The following is a 13,100-nucleotide window of genomic DNA, read 5'->3' on the forward strand; positions in this document are numbered from 1 at the left end:
GCACGACCATTTCTCCTCTGGCCAAACGTCTTGTGCAGAATTGCAGTCTAGGCGCTGGAGAAGCTGGAAGTCAGCGAGACTCGTCTGTCCCTGAAGCGTCACAGGAACCAGTCTCATGCTTCCCACTCCTCCATGACCACCACAGCAGCTGCTCAGGAGGATACGGCCTGGTCCAGGAATATGGTAACTTTGGGATCATCTCGTCCCTGTTTTTGGATCGCATCAGTGGCGCTGCATAGTCTCTGAGGGCCTCGGGATGAGTATCCCCAGGTGGAAATAGAGAATAAAGAGAATAATAAGCGTAGCTGCTGTTCGTAGTGTATATAAACGAGATGCAAAAACCTACGTGGAGCACATTCATGTGTCATACCGTTATGTGATGCATTGAGTGTATGCTTTACTAAAAAGATAGTTCTTTAATCTAGTTTTGAACTGCGAGAGTGTGTCTGAGCCTCAGACATTATCAGGAAGGCTATTCCAGAGTTTAGGAGCCATAAATGAGAAGTCTCAACCTCCTTTACTTGACTTTGCAGTTCTAGGTACTACCAGAAGCCCTGAGTTATAATATAATTTAACAGATTATATTATAATTAGGGCTGGGCGACATGCAATCTTGATAACTATTTTCCATATTGGACGATAACTATATATATATATTCTGATATAAGTTGTTAATGCTTCCAGCTTTAAAAGAGTTTCCTAACAATGACTGAAGCCACAGAAAATAGAGGGTCCATTAAATGGCATAACATTTTCAACCGATAAATTTTCGGTGGCTGAAAATTGCTCATTTCTGCTGTGTGGTTGGCTCTTAGATCAATATAGAGTAAAAAAAAGTCCAGAGTCGTTGTTATTGACATACATTTTATCACTATTTGATTTAATATCGTTTATCAGCTCAGCGCTAATTTGAATTACATTACAACATCGATGCTGTAAAACAAACCTAATGGAAATGAAAATAGTCACATAAACCACCGGAAGTTCATCATTGGCTGAAAAACACTAGCTGTGCATGTAGCCTATTATTAATAATTAAAATACAGTATTAGTCAGAATTTAATATTGTGGATTCCTGCTTTTAGGGTTAAAACCCCTCCATTCTAAAAGAAACCTTATCATGTCTGCCAGCTTGAAATCAAGATGGTCTTAAAAGTCAAACCTGGCTGGTAAACCAGTGGATAACTCTTACAAAACTTCATACATTGCATGTAAAACCAACCAGCAAATAAAAAACTTTTCTTTCATCTTAAATGTCACCAGGATCCATCAATCATGTCATACTCTTCTAATGTTTGCTCTCAACTCTGTCTCAAGCAATTTGAATTACCATCCATTCCACAGCCTATTATTATTTACCCTCTGTGTTTCTCTAGCAATCCATCTTCAAATCTTTTAGTTGTTTATATTGCCTGTGGAGAAAGTCAAATGCTCTTACCCCTCAGCTGGTCCACATGACACATTTATTCCTGAGCTATTAGGCAGCCTGGAGCAGAGAGAGAGAGCCTTTAACCCACAGGTCAGATGGGCCAGTATGGCTCCTGTCACTGTTCAGCCATCACATTGACACGAGCACTTGAACATGCCCTCCATGTAAATCTGAAGTGGAGTCACGTAGTGCAACTGCAAGTCCAGAGCACGACACTCTTTATCAAATCAGCTAGTTTAATAAGGAGTGGGTGGTAGTTGTGTTTCCCACTAAAGGGCTCTTGAATGAACAGAATACTAAAACAAAGCCACTTTTTGCTTCTTTTCCTTTACCCCTTTGTTCATTTCTCTTTCTCACACTCTCTCTGCTTGTTTTTCATTCCCACCACAGACAATGAATGCTTGGATTCTCTTCCTGATTTTGGACCAATCAGCTGTTTATTTTTAGGCCAATTGATGTGTTGATCAGCACCATCTGGTACTAATGGGCAAGTTAAAGGAAATAGCATCTGCTTTGCTAACATTGCTATCACGATTTATGAGGTAGAGGAAATATTTTGTTTAATTCTACCTCCTAGATGACGGAGTATCTATATTTTGTGTTCCAACATCAAGTTAATCTGTTCCAGGAGTTCATTTCCACTGATGAATACTCCATCAGTTCAGTTCTTTATTGTTTTATTCGTGGCTTTTATTCCAATTTCTTCAGTGTCTGTTTGTAGACACTCATTTAAAAGTACTCTCTGGTGTTTTAGTTCCTCTACAAGCTACAGCAATGCATGTTGGCACATCTTGGCCTTTCTTATTTAATGATAAATGTGTTGCTTGTCACATCGTGATTGTGTCTTGCAATAGTACCCTATGAAATAGACTACACATTTTAGTGAGAATCTTGGAGTAGACAGTATACTTTCAATTTAAAGCCTAACTGTTCATCTGTATAAAACTTTGAGGTACATGAAAGTATAGATTTCATAATAGAAGTCTACACAAGTTATCCTAAATCTCAGTTATTTCTGAGCAAAACAATTAAATGATAATAATAAAAAAAAACATTAAAATACAATTAATTAATTTTCTAAATAATTAATATAAAAATGAATAACAAAGAGGAGTTTTGAGTGTCATGTTTATAATATATTTTAGTATTTTTTTTCCCATTGTAACATAGTCCTGGACTTTAAATAATCATTTTAAAACACGGATTTGGACTTTGGCAATAACTTCTAATTATTGTTCGGTGTTGTTATTATGAATAGTTTTACTGCATATACAGTAGTCAACATTTGAGTGGATCAAACATTTTTCAACATTGTCTTATGACAGGAATAATGGGTGTTGATCAATCATTTTAGGACAACTTTAATTAAAGGTCAAAGTGTGTATTTGACCAATATCACATGAGTAGCAGTGCGATATGGCTGTATATCGGCACTGGTGGGAGGCTTGCCTTAGTGTCCCACCAGTGATGATATACAGCCATGCTGCACTGCTACGAGTGTGATATTGCGTTTATACAACAGTTTGACGGCATAATCATGTAAATAAAAAAGAAAATTAAACATGGACTGTCTAAAAATCTTTTTCCATGAGGAACTACTTTAACCATTCATTCACATCTGCAGCCGACGTCAGAACAGCAGAAACAATTGCTACTTCATAAACATCTGTTCAGAGCTAGTATTTGAATGACTCTCTGATGACACAAGGGGTGATTTCACTCACATGTTAAGATTATAAGGCTAAACGTCTTGAAATGCCATTCTAGAGACATTTTTCCAGTATTTCTCTGTTGCTATCGGGATATCACAATAATTAACCCGCAAAAAGCCAAAGCAAAGCAAACACTACATAAAACACTACCAGACAATGGTATGAATCATGGGTTAATTCATCTAAGGGCTTATTATGCAGTCTCTGTCACCATCTTGTGGTGGAACATCAACCGTCTTCGCTTTGTTACAGGCTGATAGATGCCAACACGCTGTATCTCCGAAGTTGTTATTTTGAATGTAGTTTTTTTTAAATAGTTAATATTTTAAAAAGGCACTGTCCTTATGAATGATCTACATAGTTGCAATCTAAACAACTAAATCCTCGCCTACCAAAGCCTCAAAGTACATTATGTTGTCCGACAGCTGCAATATTTGCCAAACTGTGGTGAGTATTGATCTGCTGTCACTCTATGGGTGGAGTAATACAGAAGGGCAAGGAGGCTGTACGAATGCTATATTCACACTATTGTATTTAAAGTTAAATTGTGAAAACTGACTGATTTGATGAACACAAAGCCACATTCTACCTCTATCATTTATGATCAGTTTAATTTGATGAATAAAGTTTGTAATGAATAAATGAAGGAAAAACCTAAATACAAGCTAACGTATACATGTTAAATATTTCATCATTAAAAGAAACATTAAATATTTCAGACATTTGACTGTAGTTAAATTAAGTATATTTGTTTAACAATTGGCATCATACTAAAAAGCCTAATTTGCACAGCTCAAGTTTTTGTTTAATGTTTTCTGAAGCAAATTTGACTGATAATCCCGTAGTTTGTAGTTTGTCACAAGCTGTAAACCTTGCATAAAGACCCTTCGAATCGAAAAACAGCTTGTGACATTCAATATTTGGCAAGCTCGCTTGTTGTGAGATCTTGCATTAAAACATTGCTATTCATGCAAGCTGTGCTTTCTGTACTTGTTTACCATTTTTGTAAAACAGTTGCCAATTCAGCAATGTGCTCGCTCAAACCCCAAGGTGTCATGCACAATCGTGCCATGATGTCCCATGTGGCCTCCCCCTTTTTCCATCAGAGCATCTCACACCACAGTGTGCATATATGTCCAGCCATGTGTGTATGTGTGGCCACATAAATCATGTTGGTCTGTTGACCCCATGGATGCTTGCTAATGACAAAATGCCTCAGCTGGTCTTGTAGCGTAGAGATATCAGGAGGAAATGGCCTGTGAAATAGACCTTGGAGGAGGGGAACTTGACTGACCTGCCAATCTTCCTCTGTGCCCTCTATTCATAAGCAATGCTGATTCAGGAATCAAACGGATCTTTAAAGAGATGACAATCTCTGAAGAGGGCCTTTTAATGAAGATCTTGTCTGTAGAGCATCAGGCTAGCTCATTAATCTATTCTAGCATTGCAGGAGCAGCTTGTAAATAGCTTTTGTGCAGTTTCTTCCTCTCTGCGGAAATGCTGGCTGCATACAAACAGAATGTGTGTTTGGCCAAGCCTCACGCTGTTATACCTGTGTCCTTCGATGTGCTGTTCTGACAGCCACTGCTCCTGTATCGCGGTGGATCTTGTTTGAGGAAAGCATGCCGCAAGATCTATTTGGGATGTTTACTAGCTGCTGAGCTGGCTTTGTAATCGATCTGTGCAGTACAATGCGTTTTCAGTGTGCAAGCACCTTTTGTTTATCAGGGCTTATCTGACGAATTAGCCTAAAACATGAGCACTGCAGGATTAGTCTAGAAAGAGTCTAAAGTGGTTTTGTATGTTGAGATTTAGTTTTTTCATGCCTGCTGCTCTTTGTGGTAATTTTTAAAAATGTAAATGAGCAATTTCATGCAAATGTCAACCTTGCCATGAAAAAAATACGGAAACCATTTCTAAGTTTTGTGTAAGCAAGTATTATACGGTACTTTAGAAATACTCAAAAACGTATCTGTTAATGTTTTCAAACTATTATATTTGATTTACCAAAGTCACACAAGTGGCGATTTCACATCTGTCACATCCATAACGGAGAGATGTCACATCCATAACGACACTTTTTCTTAATAAATGTGAAAATATTAAATAAAATAAAATCAATCATCTTTGTTTTATTGAGAGACCATTCTTATCCTTTTGATTAGCATTATTTCTTTTGGCTTGTGCAGTTTAATTCACAGAATTTCTACAAAGTATGTTGTAGACTGTAAACTCACAGACTTTTTTGGTCACATCCATATCGCATGTTATTTTTCTCATTTAAAGTACAAAACATATTTACAAACTGATATTTTTCTGCTCCCATATCTCTGTGATTAATTGTTCTGAAAAATATAAGATGTTTAAATATAATGTTAACCATATACTTTCTCTGTGAATTTATGTTTTGAGTTTTTACTGCAAATGTCACCTCCATAACACTGGAATTGCTCAAATACTTCCCACCAACCAATTTTGTGTTTAATAGACGTCTAAAAGACATCTAAATGTCAACAGCTTGGCTAAAACAAGGCTAAACTTGGGCTGTCAGTAAATATCTAATAGACATCTATAATTAGACAGACTTTATATGAGTAGTCATTCATTTCTATTTATTTGATGACTAGTCTAGTTTTGGCCTATTTTTAGACGTCTATTAGGTTTTCACTGATTGCTCAAATTTAGCCTTGTTTTAGCCAAGACGACTATGTTTGGACGTCTATTAGACGTCTTTAAATAAACAAAAAATGTTTGCTTGGTTCTCTTGTAAATGACACTTGTAAGTTTTGGGATTTAGGTAATGGGACATTGTTTGTTTTAGAGATGTGCAAAACACAAAGGCTTACCGATCCTGTCATTTTCTTAAGTAGAGTTTACACAAGACGTTTAAAAAAGAAGTGATTTCAGGGGTCATGGGATTAATTTTTTAAAAGTTAGGCTAATTTTATATTTAACATACTGTTGTGGACACGGAAGCTGTTAGCTTTGCCGACTTGTTTGTCAGGGAATAAAGAATAGGATTATGATGTTTAGGACATACTGAATTTAAGCTTAATGTTTTTTAATACTGATGGATTATACAGCAAAAGCACAGCACAATGATTTAATGATCCAATGCCAAAACAGAAATCTTATATTCTACAGTACCATTCAAAAGACCTATTAAGGGAATTCAAAATTACAGTAAAGACTTTTAAATTGTTCAAATCAATTGTGTTTTTCTTAATTTTACAGTTATTATTCATTTTCCTTTGGCTTAGTCCCTTTATTCATCAGGGGTCGCCACAGCGGAATGAACCATCAACTTATCCAGCATATGTTTTAAACAACGGATGCCCTTCCAGTTGCAACCCAGTACTGGAAAACACCCATATACACTCATTCACACACATACACTACAGCCAATTTAGTTTATTCAATTCACCTATAGCGCATGTCTTTGGACTGTGGGGGAAACCAGCCTGATCTCACGAGAAAACGTAAGTATTTTACGTTTTGATAGTTTAGTGGCTAATTCGAACGAATTCGTACGAGTTCAGTCGTACGAAATTGTACGATTTTAAAAAGAAGGCGTGGCACCTAACCCCACCCCTAAACCCAACCGTCATTGGCGGATGAGCAAATCGTACTAAATTGTACGAATTAGATCGTACGAATTAGCCACTAAATCAAAAAGTTACGAATTGCCGTGAGATTGTGTTGGGGAAACCGGAGCACCCAGAGAAAACCCACGCCATCACTTTCTCACCTGCTGTTTTGTTGTGAGTTTATTTCATTATTGAGAGGAAAAAATGCAGCAGAGATTTACACATTGGTTTAAACATCATTCTCGGCAGCCAGATAGATGTTCTTTTACTGTATAGAGCTGCAAAAGTATTTATAGCTGCTTTTTACTTCTAAGCAAAGAATGAATGATGCCATGAGCAATTTAGGGTTATGAATCATTCTTCTGTATGTTAAATGGACACAAATTCAAGCTCTTTGCAGTTCACTTAATAGCAGCTAATAATAGTGCCCATTAATAGCAACTTCTCCTGGAAAAAAAAAGTGTAACTCTTTTAAATATACATATTAAAAAAGCAAACAGTGATTTAAAAAAAATCTGAATATTTAGCAGTTTACTGTTTTTGCTAATAAAATTGACTTTTGGTGAATTTCTTTTTTTACATGCTTAAAAAAATCCTGTAAACCCAAAAACTTTTAAACTGTAGTATGTATGTATGTATGTATGTATGTATGTATGTATATGTATATGTATATGTATATGTAAAAATCAATTCACAAAGAATTTCAATGAGAATTTTTTAATTAGAAAGTCGTTTGACATCAGGTCTTGTAGTTCTAGTTTTACCCTCTATTGTGTGTTTTCATCTTAACCACTTTAATCTCCATTCACTTTAAATGCTGTCGAAGCTACCTTTCATGGTTATGTCATTCTCAGAGATCCCACTGTATGTGGATTCCTCCTCTGCAATGAAACAATGAAGCACTCCACTATTTGCCTGTGGGCACATGCACTCAAAAACACAACTGTTCTGCAGCCCGATAAAAAATACAGCTCGTTCCAACCCCCTTAGGTTAGAGAGCATGTGGGAAGACCACTTTATATGCACAGACCTGCTCTTACCTCTGCAGTCCTACCCCATCAACAGCAGAGATATTTCAGCCACCAAAATTTTGGGTGCATTTGTTTGTATTATCAGTCTAGATTGTAAAATTTACTTGTGAAAAAGTATATGATTGATTTTCTTCACAGCAGTGACTTTATTTTCCTTAAATGTCCCCTCAGAACGTGATTTGTGGAATTGTACAAGGATTTACCCTGGCAAAGCTGGCAAGATGCCCAGCCTCTGTTCAGGCAGATCTGGATGAACTAGGTCACTATTGGATTATAATTTTATAAGTGTAGCTGTTAAGAGAGAGTCTTGTTTTAATGTGCGATTCAGAGGATGAGGCCGTTTTCTGGTCCATAGGTCATGTTGCCCCTGTGACCAACAAATCAGTTTTTTTCAATCATGTTAGTCGAGTTATTTTATTTATTTATTTTTTGCAATGTTTTGTGCTTGCTATAGATTAAATATAAAATTAAATATTTAAAATAGATTAAATGGCTCCAAAGTGATATTAGTCACATGTCATTTATGGCTGAGGTGATTTGACTCAAAATGTACAAAGAAAGAATTATATAATTGGGTTCCTTTAGGGTTATCTTTTGTAAACATGACCAGACAACTTTCTTAGCAAAACATTGACATTAATAATAGCGGTTTAACATAATTAATAATATTTTCTTTTTTTTTTTTTTTTTTTTTAATTCAGACAAAATCGTAACTTTTTATTGCACAAAAACTACAGATTATGTATATTAACAACAGGCAATTTGGAAATCTAATAGTAATTGTCTTGGAATTTGTTGAAAGCAGTCAATTTGTTACAAAATTGCTTTAAAGGGCACATATTGTACTCTTTTTACAAGATTTAAGATAAGTCCTTTGTCTCCAGAATGTGTCTGTAAAGTTTCAGCTCGAAACACCCATCAGATTATTTATTAATTTATTATTATTTATTTATATTATTAATCATCAGAATATTGTCCTTTCAGAACATCAGAATTTTCTGCTCTAAACACCATGTAGCTGTTGCCTGTGCCTTTAATGCTAGTTCTCTCCGCCCGCCGTCCCCATGTGCATGTCGGTATGTGCCTCAATCTCTGCCTCGGCTGTGTCAGATAAACAGCACAGTGACAGACATGAAGGAAGCAGATCTTATGATATTTGTGAAAAATATTACAGTTAGAACTTTCTAAATGATGCATGATGTATTTGTTGTGGAGTTGCAACGATGAATCACACACAATGTCGTTACAAAGTTTATGCACATTCACACTAACTTTTTTTTAACCGTTTTTGCATGCAAATGTGGCAAGATACATGTTAATATCCACTGCTGTATAGATATTTGTTATGTTAATGTACAAAATAAACTTTATTTATTGTCCACAAGCCGAGATTGAAGCATCTTCTTTTATAATTCTACTGACATGTGACTGTGGTGATAAAGATGGTAAAAAGATGCTGTAATTCATTAAAAACATGCACCGTAAAAAAAAAAAAAAAAAAAAACGTTTTAAACATGTAAAACTCATTCTTGCTCACATTTGATGATGATTGATGATCACAGAGAGCTGAACAGATCTTTTAATCCCTGTTGCTTTGTGCGCATCCTGTCTTGTTTATATGATTGTGCGTGTTACTACAAAGACATGTTAATACGCGGCTGTCAATCAATTCAGTGAGCGGGGAAACCGGACTCCTACTTCATGTTGCGGTGGGGATCAAAATGGGAGAGATTTGGATCCTGTTTTAACATCAGGAAATTTTTAAAAAGAAACTTATTGTCTTTATATCACTCTAATATGACTGTGGAGAGACTATATCTGCACACAGTCCAGTCCAAACAGCTTACAAAAGATGATTTTCATCATAGGTGCCCTTTAATAGCTCATAACCCTTGAAAGGGGATGAATTTAAATATATTATCTGTAATGTAATATGTAATCTTGCAAATGAGGTGTATACATGATACTTTTGAGCTTTGATGCAAGTCACAGATGCAGAACCTGCTGCTGTGCTAAGAGTTTAGCATACTGACGGTTTAAGTGTATTCAAATGTGACAGATTTTGTTTTACTAAGTTATAATAATGAGATCTTTCACAATATTAACACACATATGTTAATGTTAATGTCAAAAATAAATGCTACAGAATAAATCAACCTCACTCATTAATACTAATTATTTCCCATAGTGCATTCCTCTTGTTTTTTTTTTTTTTTTTTTTTTGGAATGTGCTTTTCCACACTTACCCTCTGGATTTAAGGAAGTGGATGTTTGAGGGTGTTAAATCTTCTGTTGGAATGTGTCCACCCCAAATATTACTCTTCTACTGCTGATCCAGACACATTAGTGAGGAACTTTATAATCAAACAACTTGGCATTAATTTATTTAGTGGGATCGCAATTCTGTCCCTTTAAAGGTCACTGCATTGCAACCTTGCCAGTTCTTTCTCAGTAGAATGATTAGTTTGTTAACTTGCATTAGGTGTTTCTAATCTTGCTGGAACACACTCTATGTCGGCAAATGGCAAGTCATGTGTCATAGATTTAGGCCAAGGCGTTTTTAAACTCATCCCCACATTTTAGCTGAAGTCCCTAAGCTCACGTATTTGTTTTGGTCTGCACGACTTCCATGAAATCATCCAAACAACTGATACCAGCCAACATCCCTCCCCAAACTCACACGTACAAACTGAGGCAGCCATGTGTTTCTGAGCGAGTGGGACTCCAGGGAAAGATTTCTCATTTCTGCAGGTCGAATAGCAGGACTCTTGGATCCGTCTTGCGTTCCGTGTGGTTGGCTGCTGTGTTTTCACAACACTCCTCTAGGAAAATCTTTATAATCACCCTCAGATGTGCTGTGATGGCACAAGTGATGTCATTTGGAGTGACCCTCTGCTTTTCTCTTTCGTCTTCACTGATTTACAGCCGTAAGGTGTTTACTTTAGTATCTATGTTGGTTTTTTCCGCTTTTATCACAATCACAGACCAGGAGATCCCACTGGGGAGGCATCTGAGCAGCAAGAGCCAAGTGTCCTTCTCTAGGGTTGCCAATAGATCTCAATATAGAAGTCTGTTTAAGCTTTGACAAATTAATAGGGACATTACCATACGTTAACTTCAATGATTTCAAGAATTTGATATTAGACTTTTTTTTTTTTTTTTTTTTTTGAATGGAGAGTAGTCTGAATTTTTTTATAGCAATTTTTATTTATACAATCATTAGTTTATTTATTTTTCTATTTTAAAAAATGTATTATATGAGCAAAGCAATTTTAATTAATTAGAATTTTAATTAATTTAATCATTCAAATAAATTATGCAGTTTGGAAGAAAGTGATTAACCTCTTAAAGTAAAGTGCTATTTTGGGGTTTCCGCCTTGATTTTGTCTACCCAAATATAAAAGCTTCACAAATCCACATGCAGAGGTGTAAATGCAAAAGTTTGGTATCAATTTAAAGAAAACATTTAAATTTTCATGAAACACTGTTGAAAGTTAAATGATTAAAATAATTGTATATGTTGTCTGTGTTATAATAAACCCCTCCAAAAAAGAGGCCCCTTTTTGGTAAACTCAAATTTGAAAGTATACCTTTTAGGTTCTTTGTGGACTAGGTTGCTGTCATTAATGTTGCTTGTTCCTGCACATGTCAGTAATCATAGGAAAAAAGACAAACGAAACCACTTATGGGGTATTGGGCCAGTACAGACCTTTAAAATTTAAAGAATGTGGAAGTAAATGATCTCACAGACCCAGTACCAGGTCCCAGAGTTTAGTTCAGGTTCAGAAAATTAAGGTGTAAATGGCAGGAACTCTACTCTCTAAGAACTCAAGGTTCTTTATTGGTATCAATGTTACAATGAATAGTCTTTAAAAACCCTTTAATGGTTTTTTGTGGAATAGAAATATTATGTGTAACCGTGTTTACATTTTAAAAAGCTACATAAGTTGGTCAGTCTCACTAATTGGAGACTATGTTGGATTAGTTGACCATCCTGCCCTGTCCTTATTGTCTTCATCATTGAACATGATAATTAGGTCATTAAAAAAGGCTCTGAACAGAAAATACCCCCTGCCAAAGTACGAGACATATGGAGGCTCTTTGTTCCCGCTCTTTGTCTTTTGTGCTTCTACAATAGTGTGATTATTAGACAATGCAGCCCTGCTGCCTTGAGCAGCTTTAGTCGTTCATGGAGGATTCTCCAGACCTTCTCACTGCACCACTAACATTATTCTCTGTCACTTCTATTCCTCTCGCTGTGGACTGCACTGGTCCCAGAGGATCCGGACAGAAAGTGAAGGGCACATGCTGGAGAACTGCTCTGTGCTCCTACAAGGGCAACCCCCTCTTCAGCGCTTTCCCCACTGTTTCTTTTGGCTCACCAGCCCTGTGCTTTGTCCCAGGGACTGTACCATTGAGCGCTAGTGAAGGGGGAGCAGCTGGGGGTTGGGAACAGGGGGAGACAGTTAAAGTCCGGAGAAAACGACAGCGTGTGTTGAAAGGACACCACAACAGATGCAAAGGGACGAATGCTTTTTGCATCATACTTTTTTCAATCTTTTTTTTTTTTTGTCTCTGCTGTAGAGGGACTGCAGATGGAGTTAGAGGGTCTATCACAAATAAGGAAAACCAAACAACAGCGAAGTCCTGTGAAAACTGGAATTTTTCAAAAAGCCGAGCAGTCAGTGCTCCACGTTTTCTAAGGGTTTGCAGGAACGCACCAAAGGGGGAACCTCTGTCCTCGTGCTTTACAACAACTCAGCCGGGACTGCACCCAGGAGGGGGTGGGAAACTCAACTGACATCTGTGTTCTGCAGACTGGATTTGTGCTGGATAAAAACAACGGGTGTTTCTCTCACACATGCTTGACTATTGGACATCGAAGGCGGGAATCCTTGAATGTTCAGATGTGAGGCTTCAAAATTGTTCATCCAGCGTGCTGCCAGAATCTTGGGGTGAACAAAAGATGCTGCATTATCAGTTCAGACGGGATGTTGTGGCTCTGTAAGTCGTCTTTGCTCAGCTTGCTCATTCTGCTTGTATGCTTCCAACCCTTTTATTTTACTCTTAGTCATACCTGTACTTTAATCGCTCTATATTTACACTTCAGCAGACATGCTATTAAGAGGCACCTAATGTCTTACAGTCTCACTAGGACCATTGGATTCATACTTTTTATTGAAGATCACTGCTATGTAACCATGCACTATGGAGATATACACTACTAAATGTTTTTTTGTAGCAGCTCTTGAGGAAGGGGATGTGCCTTCTAAGCACCAGGAGTACTTTAACATCTTTCATGCCTGTCAGTGCTTGTAAACGATTTGCTGAAGGATCCCCA

The 13,100-nt window shown here is 36.8% G+C and overlaps 1 protein-coding gene across 4 annotated transcripts in view; it reads left to right on the top strand.

Annotated features, from left to right (window-relative positions):
* Positions 1-13,100, top strand: part of arhgap32b (Rho GTPase activating protein 32b) — a 141,776-nt gene that overhangs the window by 78,341 nt on the left and 50,335 nt on the right. Inside the window, exon 1 of one of the 4 annotated variants that reach the window (XM_056447035.1) lies at positions 12,757-12,763. The exons of the other annotated variants lie outside the window; for them this stretch is intronic. The gene's annotated coding sequence lies outside the window, so the exon portion shown is untranslated. Of the gene's footprint in view, positions 1-12,756; positions 12,764-13,100 lie in introns of those variants that run through there. 4 annotated transcript variants of the gene reach the window in all.

This window comes from Danio aesculapii, chromosome 21, assembly GCF_903798145.1.
Source record: "Danio aesculapii chromosome 21, fDanAes4.1, whole genome shotgun sequence".
Classification (NCBI taxonomy): domain Eukaryota; kingdom Metazoa; phylum Chordata; class Actinopteri; order Cypriniformes; family Danionidae; genus Danio; species Danio aesculapii.